This window comes from Rattus rattus, chromosome 13 (assembly GCF_011064425.1).
Source record: "Rattus rattus isolate New Zealand chromosome 13, Rrattus_CSIRO_v1, whole genome shotgun sequence".
Lineage (NCBI taxonomy): Eukaryota > Metazoa > Chordata > Mammalia > Rodentia > Muridae > Rattus > Rattus rattus.
In genome coordinates this window covers 33252601-33270312 of record NC_046166.1, presented here as the reverse complement: position 1 = coordinate 33270312, position 17712 = coordinate 33252601, and positions in this window count along the sequence as shown.

The window sequence follows — 17712 nt, the reverse complement described above, 5'->3', positions numbered from 1 at the left end:
AGAGGAGAAACGCCGAAGTAGCTTGGAGACCAGAATAGCTGCTTAGAAGAGGCTGCACTGGCCAAGCTGTCTGCAAGAGATTTAGGCCAACTGAGTTACCTGGAAAGGATGCTCTCCAATGTGTAGAGCTGCCTGCCAGATGTTTAGTGTGTTCCAGGTTCTCAAGGTTATGGGAGCTGCCACCCAAGCTGCACTGTGCTTGATAGCATAGCTGGCTTTGAGTCACTTTCATTCCAGTAAGTGAATCCTCACCCATATTCCTATCCTCAATAAAACGCTTTGGTCCACCAAATTGGCCTTTGATGGTATCTGTACTTCAATCTACCATGGGTTTCCAGTCTGATGTGAGTAGATGTGGGTGTCACAATTCATCAGGAAACACGTTGGCACACAATAGCCCAGTAGCTGGGTAGGACTGTTGGCTGCCTCTGTCTTCTGGAAGCTTGCCTTGTATGGCATCTTCTGACACCAGGGAAGCTAATCCTCAAGAAAGGGGCAGACAGGCCAGTCCCAACTCAGTGGTGTCTGGGCCCCGTTTCTAAAGCGCATGATGTCTTCAGCAATAAGAACTCATCTTTCAGCTCTGGGGAGCATTGACTAATGACACCAGCAATAAGCTGTATGTTTCAAGGGTTCTCATGGACAGCCCTGGCCAATAACTCAAAAGAGGCCTGCTCATGTCAGGCATTACAGGTTTGTTAGGGGGTCTTTGGCTCTTGGAAGGTGTGCCATCAGCCCAACTGAGAAAAGTTTGTTAAAACTCTCTGTATATTTATTAGCTAAATTAAATGCATCATAGGGTCTGCTGTTGTTTTTGGAGATGTCAATGGTTAATAGTATGATTCCTTTTGGCTTGTTCTGCCACCCATATTTGTTATTTTATTTACTTCGCTCCTTCTTTGGTATTTACCTCCCTCCTTTTCCCAAAAGGAATGCATCCTTTCACTTCCTCTTATCAGATCAATCGCATCCTGCTATTCCTCTTTTCTGATCTCTCGCTTCTTTCTGGATTAAAATGACCTCCCTCCAAATCCCTAGGAATCCCCAGCTTTCCCATTTCTGTTGGCAGATTACTCGTGTCCTGCTATCCCGTTTGACTTTCTTCCCACCTTGTTATGAAGTTTTGAAAAGACTCCTCACTGTAATCATATTCTGTACCTGTTGTTTATTGAAAATTGAGTGGTGGCTCAAACTCGCATTGGTATGCTTTAGTGTATAATTGTTGTTTATTACTTTGAAGACCAAAATGTTAGAAAACATCATCTATGGACTATTTACCTTTCTTTTTCTTAAATCATAATAATGAAAGCTGTAATTATAATGTATCCACACAGCAGTTTTTATCCACACAGCAGTTTGTCATTCAAATTAAAATTGCATCACAATGTTTTGTACTTGTTATCTTGGTTTATATTATAGATTTCTACACCATTGAGACCATAACTCTATCTATCATGTAGATTTTTAGTAAGTGGAATTAAATGTGTTCTTTACTTCCTCCTATCTCCCTGTGGGTGCTCCAGAGCATGGCACATATTCTGAATACATAATCTCAAAAGTCGACTATGTTCAGCATTACATAGCTAAAGCAAGGCAGGAATGGTTTCTTTGAAGCTAAGACACTTTGGAGCGTGAAGTCAGACACTCTGTAAGTTTGCTCGTGTGGTGACTGTAAACTGAGTCTGTCTAGGCAGAGGAGATGAATGAGTCACTATGGGGATCGCTCCTGGTTTTGAGCTATTGTAGTTGTTTTTGTCTACTTCAACAAAACGTGTGCATCGCAAGCAAGAGAGAACACGTGGTTTTTGTCTTTCTGGGCCTGAGTTGCCTTGCTCAAGACGGTCTTTCCATTTATCTGCAAATTTCATAACTAGAATTTTCTTCCCATCTGAACAGTATTCCATAATGTAAATATACACCGCACTTTCATTATCTGTGAAATGATAATTTCATTATTATTGGCTGAAGGACATTTGGGTTGTTTCTATTTTCTGGCTATTGTGAGTTGAGTAGAGAAGCAATAGATGTGGCCGAGCAGGTCTCTGTGGAATATGTCGAGTCCTCTGGGCATATGCCAAAGAGTGGGTCTTGGGGTAAATTTAGTTTGAGTTTTTATAGGATTCACTACACTGTTTTACGGAATGGTTTCACCAGTTTGCAACCAAACCAGCAGTGAATGTGAGGTCTTTCCCACATCCCAGCATCTGTTGTCAGTTGTCTTGTAGATACTTACCATTCTAACTGGGTTGCAATAAAAATCTCAAAGTTATTCTAATTTATGTTTTCCTAATTGCTGAGGATGCTGAACCCTTTTTGAGGTAATTCTTACCTGCTTTTATTTCTTCTATCGAATACTTTGTGTTTAGATCTCTAGCCTATTTTCTCATCTATTTTTCTTTTGGTTATCAATATATTCTGACTGTTTTCCTTTCCTCCAACACCTCCGAGATTTCTTTTGGTTATTAATATATTCTGACTATGTTTTCCTTTTCTCCACACCTCCCTTCTCAACCTAATCCATACCCCCCTCTGTCTTTCACTGGAAAACAAACAGACATCTAAATAAGAAAATACAAGAAAAAAGAAAAAGAAGCCAAAGAAGAAGCCCAGAAACACGTATAGACACAGAGGTACACACATTTGTACAAACAGGAGTCCCATAAAGCATAAGAACAGATACCACAGTATATAGGCAAAAGACATGAAATGGGAAAGCAAATGACTTGACAAACATTATGAGACCAAAACCCTCCAAAGATGCCATCTTTTATTGACAATGTGTGTTGGGCCTGGACCCTGGTATTATGACTTGTTTGTATATACCATGAGACTCTTTCTGAAAGAGCTAATTTTTCATTCATGAGTGGCTATCGATTGGAGACAGCTCTGGGTTAGGGCTGAGGTTTTGTGTCTATTTTCTTCCTTTAGTACTAGGTCTCCATCAGGACCAGATCTGTGTAGGCCCTGTGCACACACACTGCCACAGTCTGTGTGAGTTCATATGTGTGTTGGTCCTGTTGGTTTAGAGGGCCTTGTTTCCTTGGTGATGGAGCTCTGTCTCCCTCTCAATCTTACACTCTTTTTCACCTCCTCTTCATCAAGGTTCTGTGAGCACTGAGAGGTGGGATTTAGTGAAGACATCCCATTTAGGGCGAGTGTTCCAAGGTGTCTCTGCATACTGTTCTGTTGAGAATCTCTCCATCTTCTACTTCTCTGATAATAACAGGGCAAAAGCTGACCTATGAGTACAGCACTATGTCATTTGGAGTCATTCCACAGCTACATTCCTCTGACTGAATAGTAGTAGCATTTGGTCTTATTCTAGGTCCTTGACCCATCTGGTCTCAGGTCTTAGCTAACTGAACAGTGTTGGGAATGGGTTCCATCTCATGGAGTAGATTTAAGGAGATGGCCTTAAATCTAATCAGATAGTTACTGTTTACTCCCACAAGATTTGTGCCACCATTGCTCTAGCATATCTTACAGGATGATCATCATTGTAGATCAAAGCATTTCCTTGGGGTGGGGGTTCTTGAGATGGGGGTGAGTTCATCAGCATGGAGAGTAGAGTTAGAGCTGACAGGGCAGCTTAGAGAGGAGATAAGGCATCAGTGAAGAGAGCAAGTCAGACAAGAGTCATGGGAATCTCACAGCTCTGACTCACTAGCAATCAGGCTGCTTTTGTGGCTCTGACTACATCATTTCTGCCTCATCTAGCTCCTTGGTTATCTGTCCTTAATAATTTCTAGGGCATGAGGAAGACTTCCAAATAGTGGCCAGGAAAAGTACATTTTAGGATTTTTCCTAAAAAATGGCACAGATATAATTTTCTCAGGAAAAGACAAAACAAATCATAATGCAGAAAGTCCCTAAGAATGCAAAACACACAGAGACCAAAACCTAAAAGTGAGAGATAGAAGGACAGTGATTGCAGCATTCGGCTCAGCTTTGCTCGAACTATGTTAGGCAGCTGTGCCAGCTTCATGACTCTCTCTGTTTCCACTGGATACGGCTGTGCCAGAGTGTGTAGCTGTCCTACCCCATTTTAAAATCAGGTCATTTGTTTCTTAAATCTCTTATATTTTTGAGTTCTTTGTATGTTTTGGATACCAATCTGCTGTCACATGTACAACTGGAAAAGATCAAGAAAGATGGGGTGAAAAGACTATAAGAGCCAGAATGCCAGGAAATATGCTGTGAAACACTACCTTGTAGAAATAGCTGTGCAAACAAGATCATAACAATTGCAACATCAATAGACATGATAATGCACTAGGGTGAGGGGGGAAATCTCATGAGATCATGCCCTAAGAAAAGGAACTATACCAAGGATAGTATTTGGTATAGTCCAATATAAAGCAGTCAGCCCTGATACCATATATACACAAACAACAAAAATGGACTCAACAGATTGCAGATTGTATATGCATATATATATATATATATATATATATATATATATATCACAATACTATTTGGGGAAGAAGAGACTATCAATTTGCAATTGATGGAGTTAGAAAGAGGTTACGAGATGTGGGAGGGAGGAATGGAGAGGAGAGTAGTGCATTATATTTTAGTTGAAAAGATATTTTAAAAGGTATGACTCTCACATTTTTACAGGTTGGAAAGTCAATGATTTAAAGGGTTGACCATCTTGGAGGATGGTGAAGGTCTGCTTCCCGGTGCATGGAAGACAGTTTCTAGTTGCATCCTCACAGGTGGAAAGGAATTATTTAAAAATAGACACTTGTATTGACCATCTTTTAATGACCTAAACACATGCTCAAGTTTCCTATTTGCTATACTACTACCGGGTGAGGATCACATTTCAACAATGAGTTCAGGAAGATACTGAAATTCAGACCATGGCAACCCAGGGGCCCTTTCAGAGTATGATAGGTATACTCTTTCATGACACTAAGTCGAGAATTTGCAGTTGATTCTTCCACATCTAGCTTCTTCCTTCTCAGTAAGATTGGCCTCTAGTTCTTCATGGCTGCTGATAGCCTGTTTGTTGGTAGCTTTCCCTCCCTTTGCTTGTCTTTCCATTAATAACATGTATGTTTTTCAAAAAAGGGAATCTGTTTCTATCCATTGCAGATAGAAAGAGAACAAGGGACCAAACCAATGGTTTTACCCACAGTCTAGTTTAACAAACCAATGAAGTAATTTGGGGTCACTTATAGGAGCACAGATGAAGAATTACTTGTATAGAGGCATGAGTGACTTAGAATCAGCAATACAACCTTAGTGTTCTCTCTTCCCGTGGGGTCTCTTCAAGTACCACAGCTGGTAGAGCAACCACATGTGTGAGACAAGAAGGAAGTCCAGTTCAGAACAATCCAGTAGTTTGTGTTGGTCTAAGCTTCTAGAGTCTGATTTCAGACATCTTATATAAGAGAACAATTTGGAAAAAAGTTTCTGGATGTAACAGAACCAATCCTGTGTGTACAATAAGGCATGATTACATTGAAACAGTTTTCAAAGGACACATCACTTCTTCCATGAAAATGGGTTAGGATAGGCTATATGTGTTATCTTAAGGGTCTTTATGTGGGGGTTTCTGGTATGGTCTCTGTCATAGAGATGGCACAAAGTTCACCAAGCTCTTAGCCATCTCCACTCTTGTAGGGCTGGCCTAGAGCTGAAAAAGTTTTGAAACATGCCTAAAATCCCGAATCTTCTCATTCTGAGAGTGGCAAGAGTTTGGCCTCTCCTCTGCATTGCTCTGGTCCCAACAGACCCCATCAGATAGACTTTCCTAGGTGCAGATTGCCCTGGTGCATATAGCAACTGATAAACTCAGGAATCTCCAGGGCTATGAAGTTGGTGTCTGGTTATCTGACCATTGGATCTGAAACATTGTGTGCTGGACTTTTCTTGTCTGCATGATATTATGTTTCTTTCCCCAGACCCTAGTGCTCCCAAGTATGCAAGTGAAGCACCCTTAATGTTCTTTCCCCAGCCAATAATATATCACCATATGGGCCCAACTGATATTCTCTCTGGAGTATAAGCATCTTCTGCCCCTCCTAATAAATTATCTGCCCTCCACACAGTCTCTTGGGTGTTGGGCTAGAGTGCAATAGTTCCATAATACAAGGAAAAAGTGGGACTTGATCCTGCCACATTCCCAGCTTTCTGGGGGAGAAACAGGTTACATATTTCTTCTGTTGAAGAGTCAACCCCTGAATGTTTAATATCCCGGGTTTCCCTAATGCTTATATACGAGCAAAAGAACCTCTGTGTTCCCAACATCTTCCCTCCACAAGAGAATGTTAATGTTTCAATCTTCTGATGGTCTCCCATGGGTTATTACAACTTTGCTGACTCAAGATGGCAATAATGATCACTGTGAGCCCCGAGGAAACAGCCGCTCTGCATGAACACGTTCTGCACTCAGTTACAAATACTGAAAAGATGGTATTTTATACTCAGTCCCTCTTGGAATCTTAGTGGTATTTTAATTGTTTTGGTAATGCTTACTCTTGATTTTCTGGAGTTGTCTCTTTTTTTTTCCCTAAAGTAGGGTGTAGAGTAAGTAAATTTATCTCGTAGGAATTTCAAATATGGCCGAGTTGTGTTTTTTGAGACTTTGGAAAATAAGCATCTTTGTTGCCAGCTTCTTTAGTGTGTCTTAGTTCTCTGGGGTCTGTGACATTGTAGAGGAAAATAGAAATTATCTGCATTGGTTTATTGCAAGTTATTTTCTTTTCTAGTGGATTAAATTAGGTTCCATGGTGTTTAGTACCTGGAACTTGTCTGACAAAGTGTGAAATTTCATACTTTATGGATGTCCTTGATGATGGTAATTAACACATATATGACCTTTAAAATACCTTATGCAAATTACATATTTCGTCTATGATTTCCATTGTTTAGTTTTTTACATAAAAGTTTGAATTCTTTAAGCATTGTTCATTTCTATTTGAGAGAGATCAAACAGGAGGAGGAGGAGGAAGAAGCATAGGTGGTAAAGGGGGAAAAGGAGGAAGGGGGAGGAGAAAAGGCAGGAAGGGGAGGGGAAAATGGAGGAAGAAGAGGAGGTAGAAGTAGAGAAGGAAGTTTCTTTAGGATTAGTCACTTGATTATTGCTTACCTATGCTTTTTCCTGAGTTAATTAAAAATGTAACTACTTTTTTGATCAATCCTTAGGGGAATTATTATTCTTAAAAGAGTAACATTATGATACTTTTAATACTCTAAACTCTGATGAAATAATTGAATGGACTCATCATTCAACGAAAACTCCAGGGAAGTTATTAGCAATTGAGTTAGAATTTACAGGTCATCAGAGAATGCTAATCTTACTTACTAGAAAAGAGTGCAATAATGGCAGGCATTATGAGTAATTCTTGAGGACTGCATGAGCCTGAAAGTGTGAAGGTTATGACTATAGGGATATATGCAGAATGAGTGCACCTCATGATACTGAGAGAAAGGAGCATGTCTACATATATGCAGAATGAAAGCATCCGACGGTATTGAGGGAGAGGAGTATGCCTAACAGCTTCTCCTTTCTGAAGTCTATTAAATTACAGTGACTTGTCTCTTTAGATGGATGGTCTTCTCGGTTTTGTGATTTTGACCTCCTTAGGTACGCAGTAGCTGTAGGCTAGGTGATGTAAGAAGATCACTAAGCTTCAACTATTCCAGTAAAAACTTGTATCACCTTCTGATTGATTTGCATCTCTTACCTTTTCTCCAGTTCCTATAAATAATGCAGTACTCTTGGCTTACTTTTGTTCCTAACAATTACTTCCTGTGGGTCTCGCTTGATCTTCAAATATGAGAAAAATATATTGGGAAATGCTCTCTTTACATTAAAAATTCAGTAAGCCACTGACACATAAGAAAACTGAAACCCAAGAACTAAGATGGATTGTTTAATTATGTAATTAAAAAATGAAAAATTCAGGTGTATATGACACACCCTGAGCTAGGTGTTTTTTCCTACTATGTTTCTTTAATTATTTCTATTGGGCTGATAGCAACTTTCTTCTTAGGGACTTTTCTGTTGCTATGATAGAATACCATGACCAAAAGCAACTGAGAGAGTAAAGGCTCTATTTCATCTTCCTGGTCATCACCGAAGAATATCAGGTCAGGATGAACTCAAGGCAGGACTGAAAGAGGGACCAGGGAAGAAAGCTTTTCACTAGCTTGCTCTTCATGGCTTGTTCAATGTGGGTTTTTTTTTTCAATACAGGACTATCTGCTCAAGGGTGGTACCCTGGGCTACGCACTGGGCTCTTTACTATTAATTATTAATCAACAAAGTGTATTATAGATTTTTCTACAGGTGATATGTTGGATTCATTTTCTCAACTGAGAGTGTCTTTCCCCAGATAACTCTGGCTTGTGCCAATCTGACAACAACAACCAAAATCCAAGCAGGACACTGGTTTTTAGATGAATTATTTTCCTCTGAGAGGTACTTGTTCATTAATAATAATACGTGGTAAGTGTAGTGAATAGCTGTAGTGAACAAAAATACTAGGTAGTTTACAAAATTACCTTGATTAATCCTCACTACAACTACCTAGGAGAAGGCACTCTGCAGCCCTCACTTTGATTGTGAGAATGCAGCCAAATAGGAGTCAGAAGCATGTTCAATGTAACATGGGAAGGACAAAGGACAGACTTAAAGGTCAACTGTATCTCCTTCTGGTCTTAAAACATGATTAAACATAGACAAAGCTTTCATTGAAGGCTTTTATACTCTAGAAGTTCAACCAGCATAGATAACCTTGTTGTATGAATTAAGATTCACGAGTAGATAATGCAATCTACTCAACAACTCAGCTATTCAAATAATGATTCTTCTTTGCTGTGTAAATGATCTGATTGTGCTGAGGGAGGGTCTGGTGAGTCGGAGAAACAAAGATGGACAGGCAATAGTCTTAGAGAGAAGAGAGTGCTGACTAGAAGCTATTGTTGCATCAGATACTCACACTGGACCATCCAGAGGAACTTATAAAAGTATCTGAGAGGATAATTGAGCTGGCAGGTGATGGGGGACATGATGGACAAAAGAATACCACAGCTGGGGTGACATAATGACAGAAAAGCTTTTCCTGGATGCTTTAACACCTCAGATCAGTGAGCCTAAGGAGTTCAGTTTTTGGAGACTTCTCTTTTTGACTTGCTGATGGCCACTTTCTCAATGTGTCCTCAGTTGGTCTATTCTGTGAGTGTACACATCCCTGGTTTGTCTCTTGGCTTCTAATCTTTTAAGGACATTGGCCATGTTAGATTGAAAGCTCATGCCAACCTAATGGCTTACTTTTAGTTAATCACCTGTTTACAGCCCCATTTCTAAATACTGTGACACGCTGAGGTCTTGGAGGCTGGGAGGTCATCCGAATTTGGGGGATACAACTGAGTCTGTAACAATGCACACATGAAACAGTGCAAGGTTCTTTTGTGTCTGCTAAGCTGATCAGTAAAGTGTGCGTTCTGGACAAAGGTGATGTTACACGTCATCTCCCTAAGGCTTGGTGGATATTTATCACCCTTCTTTCATAGAAATGTTGAAGGAGTAATGCTATACTAGGAGTTGCATTTCAGAGGGCATAAACCTTCTGACCTACCCCACCACGGATCGTGTCCCCCATCCCAATATTGACAGAATCACCAACAGTCTAGGGTAGAAGATGAAGGATCAGTTCCTGGCTTTCAGGTCTATTGGGGGGAAAAAAAGGAGAAATTTCTAATGCAGGACTAAAAAAACATGTTTTTTAGAAACTCCTGTTGGTATTCTAGAGACCATGCTTCCAGAATCCTTGTTTCAGAGTACAAGTGAACAGCAAAAGCCCTGCTGACCCCAGGAGCACCCTAGGTAACTGTGGAATTGCTTTAGAGCAATGTTATGTGTAGTTATGTGTATTCGCTTTTGAGAGGCTGCCTAGAGCCCTCTTCTGACTCATCATCCTCTGTGTGTGTGTGTGTGTGTGTAGGGAATGACAAAAGGAAGCAGGTCTATCTCCTTTTAGTAATGTGTCTATCATGATCTTGCAGTATGTAATTATCTTCAAGGCAACTTTGCTGTGGGTTGGTGCTTTCCTTTCCCATGCTCTCTTGAAAGCTTCGTAGTTAAGATTTAATGCCATCTACCACTAATAATCATAAAACAGAGCTTAAGATTATGTTTATAACATTATGTTTATAACATTCTGTTCTCCAGGCACTAAGTTGGCTGCGAAAGCATCCATTATCATTATAGACATTAGTTTTAAGTGGGTGCATTAATATTTTACTTTGTATTATCGAGCTTGGATGATAGAAAACACTAATTGGAAAAGTACTGGGGACTTAAAGCGGACATGGTTGGTTTTTGATTTTTGGTTTTGTTTTTCATTCCTTGTTTGCATGTATGTCTACTCATGTGATGGATCTGGAAGCCACTGATGTTTGAAGCCACTGGCCTAGTCTAACCTGGAGCAGGAAAAATGGCAAAGAAAACAAAGATCTTGGGTTGGGGATTTAGCTCAGTGGTAGAGCGCTTGCCTAGCAACCGCAAGGCCCTGGGTTCGGTCCCCAGCTCCGGAAAAAAAAAAAAAAAAAAGAACAAAGATCTACAAAAGAGTTGTCCCTTGGCAGACACCACCTGTCTACTTTATGTACTTTGCTTTAGAATGTAACAACATATTCATCTCTGAGAATCACTGGTCATGCTGTCGTGTTCGTGTATGTTCATAGCAATAAACTATAATTCAGAGATATTTAACAAATGCAGTGTTCAAGATAAAGGGAATCAGGGAACCTTTTGTTTTACCCAGTGGAAATTGTTTATTGTGGATGGCTAAGACAACACTCTTCTATAAACCTTTCTGTTCTGGTTGGCTGTTTATGAAATAAACAGAGTATCTTCTATGCATCAAACATATGGATTAGCCACTATGAACAGAGCAGTAAATCTGAGACACATCCTCTTTTCACTGGGCTGACTGTATTCTGAAATAGACAAGAAACAAAGCAAGAGGTAGATGATGGAGAGTGCTAGCAATTACCATAGGTCAGATGAATGGGTGGTGAGGGTATATATGGCCAAGGAGACATTAAAATATGCGCTGCTGTAAGAGGGAGAGAATGATCCAGGTAAGTTAAAGGAAAAGAGCAGCCGAGACAAAGGCCACTGGTGGGAAAGCACTAAAACATCAACACACTAATTTGATTGGCTCCGGAGAAGGGTTTTAATGGAAGGAATGTGTATTTTCACTGTTAGCTTGAAGACAAAAGTAATTGAGACAGATTATTATTGGGACAATCGTGGCTCAGTGGAGGAAGAGGGTAAGTGTAGCAATGATGTGTTTCTCAGTCTCTCAGTAATTTTGACAATATTGTGATGCCAGCCAGACCCTGCATTCTGTGGGAAATCTGCCCCTAATAGCATCCATCACAAAAGGACAGGATTCCTTAGCTCTTGGCCTCTTCACATTTTGTGGTTAGCTTCTGTGGAGTAACCATGGAGACAGATGCACATATCTTTCCCCCTTGTAGTTTCATTTCCTTGCCTGTGCTGTGGACACGATAGGCAATGTTCCACTTGTGTAAATAAATCTACACCTATTTAGAATTATCTACAAGGTCTGCCCTGTACCCGTGGTAGCTGTTTGGCGGACAACAGGAGTCTGGCCTCGTATTCTGTATCAGCCCTACTCTCTGAAGTAAAACCCAGATTAAAGCGGAGATTTTATTCAATCAACCCATTGTGTAGTGTTCAAAAACATTTAAGCAGTTTGATCATTTGACTGAATCAGTCATAATTTGGATGGGCATGAGAACTGTTTGAATGTGCCAAAATGAATGGGAGATCAAGACAGTTCTTTTGGCTTAATCATTCATTCCAACATTTAATGAAAGTCTCCCATGTGTCTCTAAAACCGTCTACTTTTCCAGGGGCAGGGAGTTTCAGAAGCAGGAGGGCTACCCCAGCTGACTCTGCATGACCATGGAATACCCAAGCCTGACTCATGGCTAATTCTGTCACATTTCTTTCAATACTTCAGCTGTGGAACCTGTAAGTTCACAGCCAAGCTCTGGTGAGAGCTCTGATTTCCAAATGCCTTTTCAAAGTCATAAAGGTATCTGTCAGTTACTGAGATGAAAAATGTCTTTTCAAAGTCATAAAGGTATCTATCGGTTGCTGAGATGAATACGAGATTGTGAAACTGTTATGGGGGCAGCCTGGACAAAAGGACCAATGAGCATTGAGTTGTGAGGATGAAGAGATCTGGTTTTCTGGGTTAGTCTATAGGAATGGGGCAAAGGACAAGGATCGAAGGAGCAGAGTTGGGGAAAGCTTGTGAAGGAGTTTATAAGCATTTGGCTGACAAACTTCAAGTTATTTTCAGGTTAGTGGTTCTGAAGCTTTAGAACCTCTGGTTGGGAGTGGTAAAAATGCACGTTTCCATTTTACCTCTACAGTCAACTGTTAGCTCATACCCAAGATATGAGTGTCAGTGGACTTAGTTACCTGCTGTTTCAGATGATTCTTGTGCATAGATGCCCAAAATTTTGCTACCTGGGAGTTTTACTCTTGACAACAGGAAGTTTTGGGTAGGTTGGAAACTGGGAGGTGTCCTAAATGATTAGATCACCCTAATGAGATGAATTCTTCCATTGGTTTGTTCAGTTCTTGACTTTGCTGATGCTGGGTTTGGTAACCTGCCTCTGTGGGCTTTCCCACTGCTCATTGTCGCTGTTACCTATGGGGAATGGTATTTATAAGAGGAAAGTGTGTGTGTGTGTGTGTGTGTGTGTGTGTGTGTGTGTGTGTGTGTGTGTGCATTACAATGTACAAAGGTCACACTTTAAAAATCTTCTATGGTACATTGAACTATATAGTTATGAATCAATTTAGAAATGTCTTCAGCTATGAATAGGCCTTACCTAATTTGCATGTTATGACAATTTCTTGGTACCTAAGTTTCTTTCCCATGTAGTCTATCACAGAGGCCCCCTTCACCCATTCCTTATTGCAGTGGTTACTGAGCTGATATCTAGCCTCAATCTCCTGACCCTCAAATCTGTTTGTTTAGAAATATCAACAGAGCTGCTTCCCCAAAATATTGGCAAAGGTCTTGTGGCTTCTTTTGAAAGCTTTCAGTTGTTTTTCAGGCTCCATTTGTCATTGTTAGCATTTTATTTATTTATTTATTTATTTATTTATTTATTTATTTATTTATTTTGGATTTATCTTTTTCTTTGAGTCAGAGTCTTGCTATGTCGGTCTGCTATTCAGTCTGGCCTTGAATTTACAATCCTTCTGCCAAAGCCTCTCCCATCCTGGGATTACAGGCATTTTAATTCCAGGCAGTGTTACAGGGATTGTGATCCCACAACAAAGAGTACAAGTTTGAAGGCCGTATAGCCAAATTGTCCTCTACAGGTGCCAGTATTTTGAGGAGTGTGGACTTCGGAGGAAACATTGGCCGAGTCATTAAGACATCAGGGAGCTTCTGACGGCCGGGAGTCAAGCAAGTTGTGTTCAGCAGTAATGTGTTTGTTGGTACCCTGATGACAAACTCATTGTAACAGTCTGGATTAGTGTCCCTCCCAGGCCCATTTATTAAATGCTTGATCCACAGTCTGTTGAGAAATAGGGAGGTGACATCAACTTTTAAGACGGGGGGGTGAGGAGTTAGTGAGAGGGAAATGGAGCACTGAACTATGTCCTGAAAGTGATGTTGAGACCAATGCTCACACGTGTCTCTGCTCTCTGATACCACGAGGTACACAGATCTCTGCCCCATGCTTATGTCCTGTGCCACCCAAGCCTCTGAGCTGCAGAGTCAGCTGCTCTGGCCATAAAGCCCTGAAACAGAAAGAAAATACACCCTGTCTCTTATTGAGCTGATGATATTTTGTTATAGTAACATGAAATTGATTGACACTAAACCTTTTGGGTCAAGATCCAAATTTCTCCAGGTTGGAGTCTCACAAATGAGTCGGGATTTTTGTTTTTGTTTTGTTTGGTTTGGTTCGTTTTCTTTTTGAGCCATAGAACCTTCAGTCTGGTCATAAATGGAAACGTTCCTTCTTCCAGTTGCACGGCACTGTGTCTGCTTTTCTCCGTCTAAGATGCAATGGTCTGCCTCCTTTAGGGGAAGGGCTGAGGTGCCTGCGCGCTGTTCAGATAAAGGTAGAGGAGGGCACAGGTAATGTCTCTCAGTTGATTGATCTAAGCAGTTTGCTTCAAAGGCTCAGCTGACACCCCAGTCTCTTGTTACTCGCTCAATTCTCTGCTTTCCCTAAATCCTTTACACCGATGGGCATTTTTTTTTGAGTTTGACAAATTGCACTGTCTGCGTGGAGATAAACGAGAGCGGTCTTGATTCTTATTTAAGCCCCGAGAATCTGCGGTTACCAGACATGTGTTCAAACAGACAGCAACACCTGGAGCCTACCAGAAAAAAAAAAAAAAAAAAAAAGGACAGGAAATTGTGCCTGGCTAAGAATGGCAAAAGCAGCCCGGAGGGAGCTGTAAAAAGCATTCCCTGAACGAGATGGGCCAGAAGATGCTATGCTAATGAGTGAGATGTTCCAATAACAAGGGAGTTTCGTGTAGACCAAGTCCACTCCCACATTGCTGAAGAGATGGCTCATTTGTTCTCCTCCCCAACCCCCCACCAAAACTTTGGGGACCTCTTGAATGTTCTTGCGTCTCACATTTATTTGTTTAAAAGAAAGCGTTTGCTGACAGTACCCCTATTAAGATGACTCCCCATATTTATCAATCCTGCCAAGCTCCCTGGCAGCAAGGGGGTTTGGTGCCTTTAAAAATAGCTTTTCTTCCAAAACGAAGCAAAGCGTGGAAAAAGACGAGGGAGGAAAAAGTGAAATGTGAAGCCTGTAGTGGTGGCAGGCAGCCTCGACATTTGTCCTCAGCTGCTTTTGTTCCCGCCTAGGGAAACGTTTGGGTCTCTCCTCAATTTGCTAAAGATGAAAGCCCGGTTGCCCAACCACAAAAGACAGAAAAGGGCAGAGCAGGGAGGGCTTTCTCAGTACTAATCCTGGGCCCACACATTGAAGGAGAATCTGGGGACCTGTCGAGCCTACTTGAGAAGGTACCCAATTTGAGTTGTCAGGCTCTGTGCCCTAGAAATCTCTGTCGGACACCTGAAAGTCCTGGGGATGGAAAAGAACATCGTTTTTGTAAAGATAGTGTATTTTTCAAAACTCCTTAAAAAAATTCCTGTCTTGCTTATGGAGGGCAGTTTTCAGATCCTAAATTCAGACTTTTAACTCCTCTATCCCACCCATCAGGAGACTCCAAACCTCTTCTCCATCACTGAAGCCAGTGATTGCGTTGATGCCGAGTGGGAAGAGGGAGGTCTAGGGTCTTAAGGATGAATAGGGATTGATGGATCAGTGCCCACTGCAGATTGGTGGGGTCAGGTAGAAGAAGCAGGAGTCAGAGGAGATCATAACCAGAGAGCAGGTTTGCACACTGCGTCCCAGCTCTCTGGCCATTCAAGGAACTTTGCAGCTGTGTGGGTCTTGTTCCTTAACACTGTGTTAAAATGACAGTTGTGATCAAGCTGGCTGCTTAACTTCTTTGTGGCTTCCTGCATGTGGGTCGGTGGGTACAACTTTGTTTCCAATACTCCTAGGGCGGATTTGTTAAACAAAAATGAAGGACCGGAAACACTTGCCTTGCCCTTGAGTGAATGTGGCCCAAGTTTCTCATCTTTTTAAAAAAAAGATCAATAGTAATACTTATCTTAACGATGTTCCTTCCTCAGAATTCAAACCCCTCCCCTGGTTTCAGCTAGGCCATATCTCACAAATGAATTAGGATAGAGCATCCTACTCCCCTCGACTTTATCGATCAAGGTTTGATTAGGCCCATTGATTAATCATTTAACAGATTCATGTTTTCAGGGGGCTGACAAAGATTCCTCAAGATGCTCCACGTTGGGCATTTTGAGAAAGCTGAGTTGTTTCGCAGCCCCTGTATGCCTTAAATATGCTTTCAAGTGATCGAAACTCTCAGATACGAATGAAAAAAAATTAGCATATTTCCCTTCGAGCGTAGGTGGGTGCATATGTAAATGTGTATTCTGCTGATTTCAATGTGTGTTAACATGGGAGTGTGTGAGTGAGTGACAGATGAGAGACAGAGCGATGGCAATTTAATTAATTCTGCTGACATTGTTATGCTCTCAAATTCAAGTGAGAGCCCAGAGTGGAGCTATCTAGAAATCCCCATGGTTGCCATTGATCTTACTTTTCTGTTCTGTAAAAATAGAACTGCAAATTAACAAAACAAACCGGACCCTGGGCAACTGATGGCTTATTGATGAAGGACTCTCAGAGGCAGGTTTAGGAATGACCTCTTGTCTGGAAAGGGAGGGACTGCTGAGCCCCCAGGCCTGGGAACACAAAGAGTAAAGGGCTTTTCGCTTCAAGATGAGGAGGGAAGCACCTATTTGCTGCTCTATATCTCCGTCACGTCACGAATGCTAATTAGCAGAAATGCTTCCCTGACAACCACCATTAGCAGCAATTTATCCACAAAAGTTCTGAAGAAAGAAACTTTAAATACTTGAAAGGCTAAGAAAACTGGGTCAACTTGCTCTCCTTTATTTGATTTGTCTGCATATGTGAATGGAGCCCAGCAAGCTAATTAGAAATAGTTTCTATTCCAGAAGTCAGAGACATGGCAGACTGGTACATAGCCATGGAACAGACCACCCTGTAGTAGGATGTGGACAAGGGACATTACTTCTGTGAGGTGTGTAGCCTGTATTTTAAAGTTAGGCTGCAGCACTGAATAACGTTCACAGCTCTTATGGACCCTATGGTCTGTAATTCTGTCTTTGTTCCAATGGTAGACATATCCAGATGGTTCCAACTGTCTTCCTGGGGAGCCTTTCACAATACCTGGAGACATTTTTCTTTGTGATATTTGTTAATTAGGGTTATCTAGAAGAATAGAATAGAATAGAATAGAATAGAATAGAGTGTTTATCCTTATAAATCACAGGGCATGGACTGGAGAGATATAGCTCAGCAGTTAAGATCATTGGCTGCTTTTTCAGAGGACTTGGGTTCAATTCCCAGCACCCACATGGCATCTCAGAACTGTCTGTAACTTCAGTTCCAGGGGACACAACACTGTCACACTGATATAACAACAAGGCACAGAACAAATACAAATAAATAAAAAGAAAAAATAGAATTAAAAAAACAGAACATATGTTTATGTACACATAGAATCAATAAAATATCTGATCAATCATATGTGGATCTTTTAGGTTGGCTTAGGTTGGATTGGCAGCAATGACATCTCTGTACCAGAGAGAAGAACCTGGTAGCTGCTTATTTCCAGAAGCTGGGAGTCTCAGAACAAGGAGGTAGCAATAATGCAGTTCCAGCCCAACACAGAAGTCCTGGAAGCTCCTTGAAGAGTGGATGGTGTGAGTTACATGGAGAAGCTGAAGCAACCGGAATGTCCTTTCCACAGGCAGTGTTGAGTGACTGACCAGGAAGTGTGCAGCTTTGATGTTCTGACTGGACTCCTCATCTTCCACTTGAATTCCATCCAGGGCCCCAGCTCACTGGATGGTGCCACCCACACTCAGCATGGGTCTTTCACTCTGTCACGTCACTCCTATGCTTTACCGAGCATAGACATCTTTCAGTTTAGTCAAGTTGACGTCATTTGACAATGGTTGGGGAGAACTGAAGAGAGGCTATGGGCAC